This window comes from Bombina bombina, chromosome 12 (genome assembly GCF_027579735.1).
Source record: "Bombina bombina isolate aBomBom1 chromosome 12, aBomBom1.pri, whole genome shotgun sequence".
Classification (NCBI taxonomy): Eukaryota; Metazoa; Chordata; class Amphibia; order Anura; family Bombinatoridae; genus Bombina; species Bombina bombina.
In genome coordinates, this window is record NC_069510.1 from 20915289 (window position 1) to 20929839 (window position 14551).

Consider the following 14551-nt stretch of genomic DNA (forward strand, 5'->3'; position numbering starts at 1 on the left):
CTTTGGAATGCAGAACCCAGAAATGCGTAAATGCTGCACAGTAATTGGCTTACATGTGCAGGAGTATGTTAATATTTGTCCCCAATTGGCCACAGTAGAGGAAGTAGGATAAACCACATTCAAGAGGTGTGTCCTGGGACTGCAATACAACACACATTTTTCTAACAAAATAATAGGTTTTAAATGCTTTCTAAAAATTATTTCATATACAGATCTGTTGCAATGCAGAACATTTCTGATGCATACTTGTCTATGTAAAAATAATTGGTTGATGAAAACTTTTATATTTTAAAATGATCCTGTTAGTTTAATAAAAAAATCCTGAATACAAAAATATTAGACCACGTTATTAATATAAATATGTTCTAACCATAAAAAAAAACAGTCCAAAACGCTATTTTTAAAACCCTTTGCTATTTTATATTATACAAACTAAATTCAGTAGAATACTTAAAGGGATAGGAAAGTAAAAAATTAAACTTGCATGATTCAGATAGAGCAGGTCATTTTAAGACACTTTTAAATTCACTTCTATTTTCAAATGTGCTTTGTTCTCTTGGTATCCCTTGTTGAAAAAGAATATGCACATATCCTACACTAGTGGGGGCTAGTTGCTGATTGGTGCCTGCACACATTTGACTCTTGTGATTGGCTAACTAGATGTGTTCAGCTAGCTGGCAGTAGTGCAATGATGTTCCTTCAGCAAAGGATAACCAAAGAATGAAGCAAATTTGATAATAGAAATACATTGGAAAATTGTTTTAAATTGTATGTTCTATCCAAATCAGGAAAGAAAATGTTGGGGTTTCCTGACCCTTTAACAAATACACAATACAATAGCACATATTTTGAATTTGAAATGAGCAGTAGAATATTTTCTCCAAATTTAAAGTTCATTCAATCTTTCCTCCCACTGTAACATGTAACAGCCATCAGCCAATCACAAAATGCATATGCGTATATACTGTGCACTTTTGCACATGCTCAGTAGGAGCTGAAGCCTCAAAAATGTGCATATAAATAAAATGTGCATGTTTTGATACTGAAAATATATTGGAAATTTGTTTGTTTTATTATAAAAAAAATTTAATTGTATGCTTTAGCTGAATCTTAAAATGAATTAGGACTGTACAGCTCCTTTAATCAACTTTACCATGAAGAAAGATTAAAGGGACAGTCAAGTCCCAAAAAAAAACTTTCATGATTTAAATAGGGAATGTCATTGTAAACAACTTTCCAATTTACTTTTCTCACTAATTTTGCTTTGTTCTCTTGGTATTCTTAGTTGAAAGCTAAACCTAGGAGGTTCATATGCTAATTTCTTAGACCTTGAAGGCCGCCTCTAATCTGAATGCAATTTGACCACTAGAGGGCATTAGTTCATGTGTTTCATATAGATAACATTGAGCTCATGTACTGATTGGCTAAAATGCATGTCTGTCAAAAGAACTGAAATAAGGGGGCAGTCTGCAGAGGCTTAGATACAAGTTAATCATAGAGGTAAAAAGTGTATTTCTATATCAGTGTTGGTTGTGCAAAACTGGGGAATGGGTAATAAAGGGATTATCTATCTTTTTAAAAAACAAAAATTCTGGTGTTGACTGTCCCTTTAAGTTATTTTTGGTGCAATTCTGTATTTTAGCACATACAAGAAACATAGGAATTGAATTTAAAAAATCCACATAATTAAAGAAAACTATGTCAAACGTATTTTTTGCCACTAATGTAACTAACCATACAAAGCTGAGCTTGTGTTACCGTTTGCAAATCTATACTCATTCACCTTGAAGTTACCCTATATGTTGTGCAATGTTTCTTTCAAGATTCATTTTTATGATATGGAAAGAATTAAATAAGGTGTTTGTTCACATTCCAATTCCTTACTGATTGCCTGCGGAGTAATCAGTTCTAGAATCATGTCAAAGGCCGCTACAGAATATATATTTTTTTCCTTAAAATATAAAAGTAGCAGAGAATAGATTTTGTGCTCATATAAATGCACTTTTACATTACTGATATTATTACAGATTCCTACAGTATATTTAGAACTAGTGCACATGTGTCCCAAAAATCACTTTCTTTTTTAACCAGAAAAACATTTTTTTAGGGTATTACATCTATGGAATGCTTTATCACTCCACATTACCAAGCATTAATGAAAGATACAAGTTACAGAATGGGTGGCTAAATAAAAATCCTATAGGCAGGACATTATGCAAAGACTTCTGCAAGTAATTAAAGGGATATTCTAGTCAACATTAAACTTTCATGATTCAGATAGAGCAGTAATTTTAAGCAACTTTCTAATTTACTCCTATTATCAATTTTCCTCCGGTCTCTTGCTATCTTTATTTGACTGTAAGCTTAGAAGCCAGACCATTTTTGATTCAGCACCTGGGTAGCACTACATTTAGCCACCAATCAGCAAGCGCTACCCAGGTGCTGAATAAAAAATGCTTTTCAAATAAAGATACCAAGGGAACAAAGAAAAATTGATAATAGGAGTAAATTAGAAAGTTGCTTAAAATTGCATGCTCTATCTGAATCACAAAAGAAAAAAATTGGGTACAGTGTCCCTTTAAGTTTGACTAGACTATCCCTTTAACAACATCATGTTTATTAATGAAAACTAGAGCTGTACACAGACGAAAAATTCTGTTTGAACAAATTTTTAAAAACAAATATTCAGGGAAATAAGTTTCCCTGAACATTCATTGCCCATGCTATTCGGTATTAATTTCAGCCGTGTTAGTGCGCAGCTCCCAGGGCCTGTACTTTATCCTTTTAACAGTATTTATTCCTTTTCGTTACATTTTTTTTGGTGCAATCATTCGGATATTCACTTCATGGAAAGAAAACGGACATCCCTGTTTCATTAAAGAATTAGCATTCATTATGAAATTAATGCACATGCCTACTGAGAACAATATTTTTTATTTCATGTAAATACTTTTGAATAACGTATGTTATTTTTGGTTAACAAATGAGAAGGCAAACAATACTTAAAGTGAATGTAAATTTTGATGCTAAAGTGCCCGGTTTTTAAAAATTCGATTAAAAACAGGGGCACTTTAATTCATCAAAATTTACATTTCACTCGTTGTGAAGAAATACTTACCTTTTAAACTTGACAGCAGCTCCAGCTTCCTCCGGTCGTCGCAAGCCATTTCTGATCTCAGAAATGATGGATAGGTCATCTTCCAATCACGGCTTCCCCCCCCGGGGAGGATCAGTGTCTGATTCAATGCTGTGATTGGAGGAAGCCGGATTCATCATTTTAGACCCAGGAAGAGGCTTTGCGACGGGTGGAGGAAGCTGGAGCTGGTGACAAGATTAAAAGGTAAGTTTTTTTTTCACAGCACAAGTAAAATGTAAATTTTGATGAATTAAAGTGCCCCTGTTTTTATTCGAATTTTTTAAAACCGGGCACGTTAGCATCAAAATTTACATTCACTTTAAGTTTATATATATATATATTTGTGTGTGTGTATATACAGTGTGTATATATTCTACATATTCTACAAATTTAAAGTGAAGGTAAAGTTTTCACATTTGGAAGACATCAATGCATTGGCTAATATTAACAGAAGCTAATCGCTAATGTTTTTTATCTAATATTTTTAAAGTCTGCCTAATATATATATTTATAAATCCCTACCGTTTAGATGTTGACTACTCCCAAGCCTTATTTCCTGCTTTTATTGCCTGTGAGGTATAGAGCGGTCCCACCCGCTCTCTACGTCTCAAAAGCGCGTTCATGAAGCTCCGTTTACCTGAGAAGCTGTTCTTCTGCGCATGCGCTAATCGGCGAAGCTAGTCAAATATAAAGAAAATAAGAATATTGCATGCGCAGATGAGGCTTATGACATGGATGACGTGGATTGACGGCCGCCTAACAGCCAGATTTTCAATTGGGTACTAGAAAAACGTGATCGAGAACAAACAAAAACAAAAAAAAAATACGGTTGAATTAGTGTACCTGAAAAAATAGATTTATAACGGAGATAACTTTATTTAAACTCTAATTTAGAAAAATTGATGAATGAAACTCATATTGATTTTGAACAAAGAATGATAAGCTAGATTGACAACAAGTTTACCTTCACTGTAAGCTTTGCACTGAAACCTCTGGGCTTTCTGCCAATGCAGATAAGGCTATCTAGGGGAGGCTATGTTTATAGTTAATAAAATATTGGCATTACATCTATCTCCTGGTAATTTTTCTACCCTGACAATAATGAAACCATTTTCAAAAGATCCTTACTGATGGGAATCACTGTGCAACCACCAAGAAAAATATGAATAGTTCCATGCCCTGTTAAATATTGCAAAAGCCTAAATATAAAAAAATAACATAACTACTGAAATGCTGTACAGTATTATTATAAAATGACATAAAGCTATTCAAAAAAACCAACACCTCAGCAAGTCATCTCTTCTATACAATCGCCCATCAAGTCTGAAAAGAAGCTGAGAACTCTGAGAAGAGGCTGGCAATGTACCACCTTGAGATAAATCTTGGGCTAAAACAATATTGGTCTCAAAATGTTTCACCACCCTGAAACATACTGTAAGATACTGCAAGTAGCCCCTTAATATCATTTATAACTGTGCATTTAATAAAGACTGTAGGTGCTCAATGAACAATCTATGTTGGATTCATACTGAAGAGACGTTGTAATATTTCTTTCTCTCTGCAACAAGATGCAACGTGCTAAGCAATGACAAGCAAGCACAGGCCCTGATAGTATACACAGACAAAGGTTTTTGAATAAAAATACAGACTAGTCAATAGTTGTATAGGCACAAATAATATTATTTGTAGTGTAAATTTCCTGCAGCTTTCAGGTCCAGAGCTGAACACGCAGTCACTGCATTCAACAAGCTATAAAAAAAAGAGAATTCAAATCAATTTGAACAAAATGTTCAGACAGATGAGCTCCCTTATGTTTTCTACACATACAATTGGCTCCTGTGGATGTCTTGCTAAATATGCCCTACAGATATGTGGCAGTGGTGTCATTATACTTGGTTCAGTTTTGTTACATAGTGTTTTACAGAGCAGCTAGCTGTGATTTTATAACAGGAATGATAAAAGTGTAACCTGAGGCTATAACCAGCCAAACTGTATAAAACACATTAACACTCATCTAGTTCTGTATGCATTATTCTCTATGTGCAAGGCAACAACAGGGCCCAATACCACAATCTGCTTTTATTTCAGCATTTCTAAAAGAGCAGCAAAGCATTACTGGTTGCTAGCTGCTGATTGGTGGCTGCACATATATGCCTGTTGTCATTGGTTCACCAGATCTGCTCAGCTAGCTCCCAGGAGTGCATTGTTGCTCCTTTAACAAAGAATGCCAAGAGAATGGTGCACATTTCATTATAGAAATACATTGGAAAGTTGTTTAAGAGATAGCACTTCATGCTTAATCATTATTCTGACATAGATTCACAGATCATTTAGTGTCTTCTCCAATGACACAGGGCATTACAATGACTCTCCTTTGTCCCCATGTTATTGTATCCATAAAGCACAGCTACCTCCCCGTAGAAATGTGAGACAGAGGTGGTCTCTCCACGCTACTAACAGTACCTGGGAGGGTGATTGCAGCTAGTGTACTACTGGCTAGTACAGCACATAGCACAAGGCTAACAAGGCACTGAGCTGTACTGCTGCTATAAGAACTATTTGTACTGGTTTTGGCTGTGCACGGCTGTACCAGCTGCCCTCCCCCTGACCTGAGGTCCCCCCCAGGAGGCCAATCCCACATTCCTCTGCTCACAGGGATTTCTCCTGTATACAGGGAGGCCCATAGCATGCCAGACCCTGCAAATAGTGAGTCAGCAGCCTGCACCGGATGCTACAAATGCATTCACCTACATTTTATTCCTGATCCCTCTGACCAGCAGCAGCAGATAACAGTAATATGCTTAAATCAAGTACCAAATGCTTCTTAAAGGGACATTAGATTTTTCTTTACATAAATGTTTTGTAGATGATCCATTTATATAGTCCAACTGGGAGTATTTTTGTAACAATGTAGTTTTGCTTATTTTTAAATAACATTGTGCTGATTTTCAACTCCTAACCAAGCCCCAATATTTTAGATGTATACTGATGTATACAGACTTCAGACTGCTTCTGTTTGTATAATGGGTCTTTTCATATGCAGGGGAGGGGGAGGTTCTGCTATCAGTCAGTGTCCCAGGCTAATCTCATTAACAGAGCTAAACTGGGAGCTTCTAAGTAAGTTTTTAAAAGGTTTTATACTGGATTTTTATATATATATAGTATCTGTGCATATTATTCTTTATAGTAGTGTCTATTACATGCAGTTATATGAAAATTGGTGTACACTTTTATAGTAGTGTCTATTACATGCAGTTATATGAAAATTGGTGTACACTGTCCCTTTAACTATAGAATAAAAAAAGCAAATAAATAAAGGTTCAAAGACAGGCAAATAATGCATAGGATGGGAATGAAATATTAAATGGATATGTTGATGATAATAATAACAACAATAACCCATTTGCTGGGGTTAAGCACACTGACCTAAATCATAGGCGCATTCTTTTGCACTGGGCCTCTCACAAACAATAATGCATGATCGGGTGTTTAAAGTTGTTGGTTAAAATGTGTAAATAAACCATTTTAATTCATTTATATAGCGCACTCATTGGACTCATATTACAAGATGCTGGTTGCACTTGAACGTAATGTGAAATAACGCTTTCTCTTTTAACACTTTTGAAAAGCAGGTATTAACTATTGTTCATTGCAGCTGTGCAGTCAAAACAATGCAAAACGCGTAGTAAACAACTTAACCAAACGTCTACCACTTGAGCAAAATATTTGCACTCCATTGCATTTTAGTTATCTGTCTGTATATCTGTTGTATCTATTTATCTTTCTATTGTATCAATCTCTCCATCTGTATCACTCTATATATATCTATCTGTATCTATCTATCTATCTGTCTGTATATATATATATATATATCTGTCTGTCTGTATCTATCTATCTATCTTTCTATCTATCTATCTCTATCTTTCTTTCTAATTCATTATATATATATTGCTACCCATCACTAATTATATCTGTCTAATTCTACTATCTATGTATCTATCTATCTGTCTATCTATCTATCTATCTATCTATCTATCTATCTATATATCTATCTATATGTGTGCAAATGTGGATGTGGGTGCCACTATGACAAATGCATAGCAGTAAGCAGTAATACTTTTTTATTGCACTAACAATACATTTAAAAGACAAGCTTTTAAGAGTTTCCACTCTTGATGTTTATCTATATAAATCTGTCTTTTAAATGTATTTATTTAGACTGTCCACCTGTCTATTTCCTCATACTGGATATTCTCAGCCCCCTTTCCCTGCTTTGTTTTACTTTTAAACCCATCCATTAATATTTACGAGCCCTTCACACTATCTCTCTGTACTCACATCATTATATCACTTTGTCTCCTTTACTGTATTTTACAATTGGTAAATTAAACTATAATGATGATTTATAATTGTGTCAGACCTGAATAAGACAGGAAAATGTTGAAAGCTTCTTTTTTTAGTATTGAGTTAAGTCCAATAGAAAATGTATTACTACTTAATGACAATAATTTTGAGCATAAAAAATATTGTGCATTACTGAGAAATTAATTCCATTTGCAGAACTGCCAACTTTGAATATATTTCATTGCATTAAAGGGACAGTCTAGTTAAAATTAAACTTTCATGATTCAGATAGGGAATGCAATTTTAAACAGATTCCAATTTACTTTTATCATCAAAGTTGCTTTGTTCTCTTGTTATTCTTTGTTGAAAGCTAAACCTAGGTAGGTTCATATGCTAATTTCTAAACTATTGAAGGCCGCCTCTTATCTGGATGCATTTGACAGTTTTCCACAGCTAGATGGAGTTTGTTCATGTGGGCCATACAGATAATATTGTGCTCACGCCCGTGGAGTTACTTATGAGAGGGCAATAATTGGCTAAAATGCATGTCTGCCAAAAGAACTGAAGTAAGGGGGCAGTCTGCAGAGGCTTAGATACAAGGTAATCACAGAAGTAAAAAGTATATTACTTACTATAACCATGTTGGTTTTGCAAAACTGGGGAATGGGTAATAAAGGGATTATCTATCTTCATAAACAATAACAATTCTGGAGTAGACTGTCCCTTTATTTTGCATATCTGGTGATGTCACAGAATATCCAGCTGCAGAAAAGAATCTAATGTAACATACAGATTGGTTCTATTGTGTTGAGTTTTGCATGAAGATTATTTTATGTAACGTTATTGCAACCTACTGCTCAAAGATTTGGAAAATAATATGATCCTGGAAGATCGGAAAAGTATTTTTATTAGCGAATACTCCTTTGTATTAGCATTTTTGTTTACAAAATTGTATTGTAAGGGACTGAAAATAAATAAACAAAACATATAATAGCTGGTATTGTCTTTGTGTGGGTTAAGCATTATATTGTAATGTAGGTGTCTCCTTTCTATCCAGAACCATGAATAGTGAGATAAACAGCTCTCAAGCTATAATTTGACTTTATAAAACTCTTTGAGGCTATCTCATAGTACTGACAAGAGATTTGTATATAATCTCACCAGACCATACAGCTTTAGAAAATTAGGCATTTAGTCTTAAAGGGAAATAAAACTGCAAAACAATTTCTGTAATGAACATGTCTGGTGATCCAATGAAAAGGGTGATATTTGTCTAGCCACCAATTAGCAGCTGGCTCCCAGTACGCTGTTGTTCTTGAGGGTACATAGGTATGCTTTTAAAATATATTTGGCATTTTAGACTGATCTGATTTTCAAAAGAACAGTAATTCATGTCATTGTTGGTGTCTTTAACAGAAAAAAAAACACATTAAGCAATTAAACAAACCTAATCTCTGAGTCTGTAAACATGTTTTACAGCTTAATATTTCATAGTGTGATTTTATTGCTCCATAGTGTGATCTGGAGAACAGACCTCACAGAGTGTGTCATACTGTAACATAGAATGGTTTTAATGACACTTAGAGTAATCTAGGGAACAGACCTCAAATTGTGTGTCATGCCATCACACAGTGTAATGTTACTGAGACATAGTGTGATCTGGAGAACAGACATCACATAGTGAGTCTTGCAGTATGAATTGACAGCTCTGCATTTGTTTTTCATTATTAGGAATTGATGAGCAAATAAACATTTTAATAGAAGTTACATCACTGAGAGCTAAACTTAAAGTCCTGCAACAAGAAACACGCTGTGAATTTGAAATATGATAAAAGCAAATCAAACACTCATAAAGTACACTGGCAGCTATCCCTTTCTTTAAACATTCTTAATAGCTCTGTTTAACAGAAACATACTGAACGCGGGTGATCTAAAACATATGTCCTATAAGCTGGCTTGAGATACAATTTGAGTTAAAACAAGCCACATATGCATTATGACTTTCTACAGAGAGGAGATTTTCTCTTTCCAAACGCGTTTCGCTTTAGTGAGAATTGTCAGTTTCTTTTTTTTTTTAATTACTATTATTATTTACTAAAAGGAGCTACAGGCTCAATTTCAATCATTTGTACCATAGACTAATCCAGTTTACAACTGAAAATGACCTCATGTCTCACTCTCTACCAGCAATGAGATCTATAAATCCGGGACAGTGACAATCCATTCAACTGCCTCTGTTTTTTTAGCATATTTAGGTAAAAAAAAAGTCTCAAAGTCAACACCTCAACAATATGGTTTATATATAATCATATTTATATATAATCATGCTAATAAAATGTATTTAATGTTTAATGTCTCTTTAAATTACTTACTCTTGGGATGACTAATGTCTCCCCTTTAAGAGGAGGCATTCATGAACACACTGCAGGTCTGTTTTAAAAATTAACAAGATTAGTGCAGCCCTGCAATATGTACTTGCTTAGATATCCTTTTTTAAGCAGTATTATATGAAATGCACAACAACACAAATACAAATGGAAGCATATTACCATGCACACAGAATGCAGGCGATTGTTTGCTCATGCATTTCTCTCCTGGGCATGTGAGGTCATGTGACCTATGGAGATTGGGCAATGCATAGTGGTACACAAACAGGGACATAAAAGATCAAAAAGAAAATGCTCTATTATGTTAGAGTTAGAATATTTAGGAGCCAGACAGTGGTATCTGTATACAGATATATAGAGAATAACCCAAAATATTAGGATACAGGGGTAAAATTCTAGGAGCCAGTGGTTTCCAGTCTCCTGGGTTTGTCAAGCTCTGGCTCAGCATCTTATTATTGAACTTTTGCTTGCATAAAAAACTAGATGTTTTACCCCTGTAAAGGGTTTAAACACATAGGGGCCTATTTATTAATGTGCGAGCGGACATGATACAATGTAGCGCATCATGTCCGCCACACATCAATAAATGCAGACAACATATGCTGTCGGCATTTATCATTGCCCAAGCAATTCGTGTGAACTGCTTGTGCAATGCCGCCCCCTGCAGATTCACAGCCAATCGGCCGCTAGCAGGGGGTGTCAATCAGCCCAATCGTATAGGATTGGGCGGATTGAAGACCGCAGCCTCAGAGGCAGTGGGCAAGTTATGGAGAAATGGTCTTTAGACCGCTGCTTCCTAACTTCTGTTTCTGGCAAGCCTTGATAATTTGGAGCTTGATAATCATATGTGTGCAGCCACCAAACACCAACTAGCTCCTGAGCTTACCACAGTATGCTTTTTAACTAAGGACACTAAGAGAATGAAGTAAAGTTGATAATGGTAAATTTTGATAATGATAAAGTCTAATTTGCTTGCTCAGTCTAAATTATGAAGTTTCTTGTCCCTTGAAGCATAAGCAGGGAAAAAATGTGTTGGATAGTAACTAAGCTGCATTGACAATAGGTTGTGTGCACGTTTCACCTGTATTTAAAATACAAATTGTACGTCATTTTACACAGGGTGTGTAGCAGGAATGTGTATATTAAAGCTCCACTCACAGACTGACAGTTCTACAGCCATCCTGTAATATTTATTGTTCATAAATCCACACTCTTAAAGGGGATTTATGAACAAGCACACTAAAGTATTTAATGGCCTACGCCTTGTTAAACATCATTTGTCAATAGGCTTGCTGGTAAGTAGAGGCAAAAAAAAGGATACACCTTCATTTGTAGTGGCTTTATATACCATTTGGGCAACGTTAATGGACTTGTAAAAATAAGTAAGACTTCAGTTCTATACACAAACTCATCTCCTGGGGTTATATACAACAGATTAGTCATTCATCTGTCACTACAATATCCTCAGCAAGGTGAAACAGGAGTTGCACAGAGCACCAGCCCAGTAGCTGGGTGAGATAAATCACTATGGAACTCCACAAGTGCCTTTGAAATCTGATACTTCAGGAAATTCTTAAAAAACAAAGAAAGATCCTTTGGGCGGCCTTGAATGACTATTTGGCATTGCTGTATGATATCTCCCTCTTGTGCTGGTAAGTGGGAGCCAGTGGCTGTGTAATGTGCACCACCCTTCCTCGCTGTGTCACTGTGGCCAGAAAAGGAATGTGTAGTGATACTACAACATCATGTAGCATTGGCTATTCCATGGGCTGTAGCTACCGTACAGTAATCTGACTACAGTATAGATTTTCTGGTCTTTGTCTTTTTTAGAAGACATAGAATATCCTTTTTCATAAATCCTTATCCTCTGTATCACAAATACGGTGACCACAATGCCATATACTTTCTGTATATTAACCAATCCAGTGTTGTTGTACATGTGAATGTGTAGACATGCATGTATGGTTGTGTGTGAGTGTTTAGTATATGTATACATGATGTATTAATCAGGTCTTGACAATACTGGGTGCCAGGAAGCGATGAGTTCTAAATTCTTTGGATTTTTTTTTATATGTATAGAAGTACCTTGTTCTGGCACCTAAAAAGTGTGTGGCTGGCAACTAATCTTGTCTGGTTGAAGGTAGTGTTGTTGTGTATAATATACATTGAGGTGTCTTGGAAATTGAAAAAGATGTCCAGATTGTTGAAGGTAAAGTGGAGTGGTGTGTTTAGGGCTAATGTGCTTTTTTATGGAAAACAGTGGGTATGATTTTAAGAGACATAATATATGTGCAGCTAGAAGTGAAAATATTAGTGGTCAAATTTGAACTAAAAGAAATAGTTATGGAAGAAAGCACAGAAAAAAAAATCCCCCTACTCTTTTAAGCAAGGTAGGGAATTACCTTATATGTTAACACATTATGTATTTATTTATTATGTACTTTGTATATATGAGATTATTTAGGTACAGTTTTAGGTGATTTGATAAAGGTTTGCTTAATTTATTTATGAGATCACAAATGATTAAAATCAGTTATTCACTACAACGAGATTGGCGACATGGGGGGTCTATTAGTAAGTGGCGCATGGGCAGGCAGATGATTTCTGTTGCTCGGGTAGCAGGGTGAGTGGGTGAGGGGGGAAGCATTGTGTGGTCTATTTGTAGGAAGTGTTGTATGATGTGGCAGTTTTTGTTAGTATCTAATACACAGCTGTAGATCTATGACTTACAAAAGATTTTGGACAAACCTAGTTGAGTGGGAAGTGAGGGCTGCACACCAGTAGGGGCTGCTATACTCAAGGACCCACACCCCCAAGTCAGCTGGCTGAGGTTGGCACCCACAGTATGCAGCTGATTAGAGAGGCGGATTTACCATTCTACGCCTCCCAATACCATGACGTCAGGAGGGCCCCTTGGGGAAGCCTTGAAGCCCACCACTACTTTACAGGTTGGATGTGCATTACATCATGCATTTTTTTGTGGCTCTGCATTTGTATCAAGGAATTGGCAACAGATTAATTTGTAACCTAAATAAATTAAACATCTGTTAAAAGGGCTTTCAGACATCATGTATGAAAATAATGGTAACATTTCTTGTACATGAAATTCTAGTACTGAAAAACCAATAGATATTCTCTTTACACAAGAAAAATCATACTCAGGGCATGCCGTCATCCTATACCAATCACTGTACATCTTTGCCAAATGCTTAAGAATCTGGTTAGTAATAAAAATAAAGAAGTGGATTTTCCTGGACTATTTAGGTCTCCTTTACTATAGGATAAAAAGCAAATTTTCCTTATTTTTCTGCTTCAACTCAGAAGGTTCTCAAGATTACATATGTAGTGTAAAATGAGCCTTTTCCAACATGTCATGCCATGAATGGTCTTAAAATGCAAATATATTTCCTAACACAAAAACTACAGAGTCCAGTCTATAAGCAGGGTCTGCAAATCCAAGGACAATTTTTTCCACGGCTTGTAATAAACCTACACCCAAGTATAATTTGTATGTCTGTCCTCTTTTCTTCTCAAGTGCTAATGAGACACTAATGTCCAACACAGATGTATCGGACGTGTGTGGTCTACAACAGATCTCTGGTGTGGAGTCAGCCAGCTACCACTATACCACAGGAGACATAGAACCTGGTGTGTTGGCACATTTTGTATGAGATATTTTAGTATATTTCTGAAACATGAAGCACAGGTTACATTTGTATGCTTTCTACAAGACTTTACACATCTTGTTTACCATACAAAGGACAACAGCAAAACCACAAACAGGGCAAAGTTTCTATAATTATTTCCACATTTGAGGTAAACTTAGCTAACAACCATTGAACAGTATTATATGGTAATTTTATAATATTACTATGTACTATCATTTTTATGGTTAAAGGACTTCACAGAGGAATCAATTAAAAAGAATTGCCACTGTATGCCTCCCTGTGGTTATATTTATATATTGTATTATTTAATACACATTAAACACACCCATTCTATTAGTCTGAAACTCCCTCTAGAGAATAAAATTAATTTCATGCAGCACTATATAATATAAATTATATACTATTTTAAGCCCTCTAGCATGTTAAAAACTAGGTTAAAGCAATTTGCAAAAATATGCTAAAAAATATAAGCACGTTTATATCATCTGTATTCAAATAACATTTTTAAACCTCACAGCATGAATATTTATTTCATAATAAAAAAAATTATACATAAAATAAAGATTAATCTTTAAAGTGTGTAAAGTAGTAAGTGCACCTATTTGTTTTTCTATTTATGACAAACATTTACTGGAAGAAAGTGGTAATATATTAGTAATATTATGAGATTTATCAAAATTATAGAATGTTTCTAAATTCTATATATTTAGCTTTCCCATTACTGTAGTTCTCCAATTATACCATAGGGGGAGCAAGTTTTCTACTTTCTCCAGAGCAAAAAAAAACAAAAAAAAACGAAACTTTTTTGCAAGTTTGCAGGACTAAGATTTTGTTAGAAAACTTTGCTTTTTTTTTTTTACTGTAAAGTACATGCAAGCCCAAGAATGCTTTATAAGGATCAATGCAAGAGAAATTATATATATATAAAAGTGCATGATCATGTAGAAAAACACACAAGAAATAATAAAAGATTTCCTATTATTGTCCTCTTACAGCAACAAGAGTATCCAAAAACA

The 14551-nt window shown here is 35.1% G+C and overlaps 1 protein-coding gene across 2 annotated transcripts in view; it reads right to left on the reverse strand.

Annotated features, from left to right (window-relative positions):
* Nucleotides 1-14551, reverse strand: part of LOC128643237 (collagen alpha-1(V) chain) — a 236618-nt gene that overhangs the window by 221529 nt on the left and 538 nt on the right. The gene's annotated exons all lie outside the window — the stretch shown is intronic.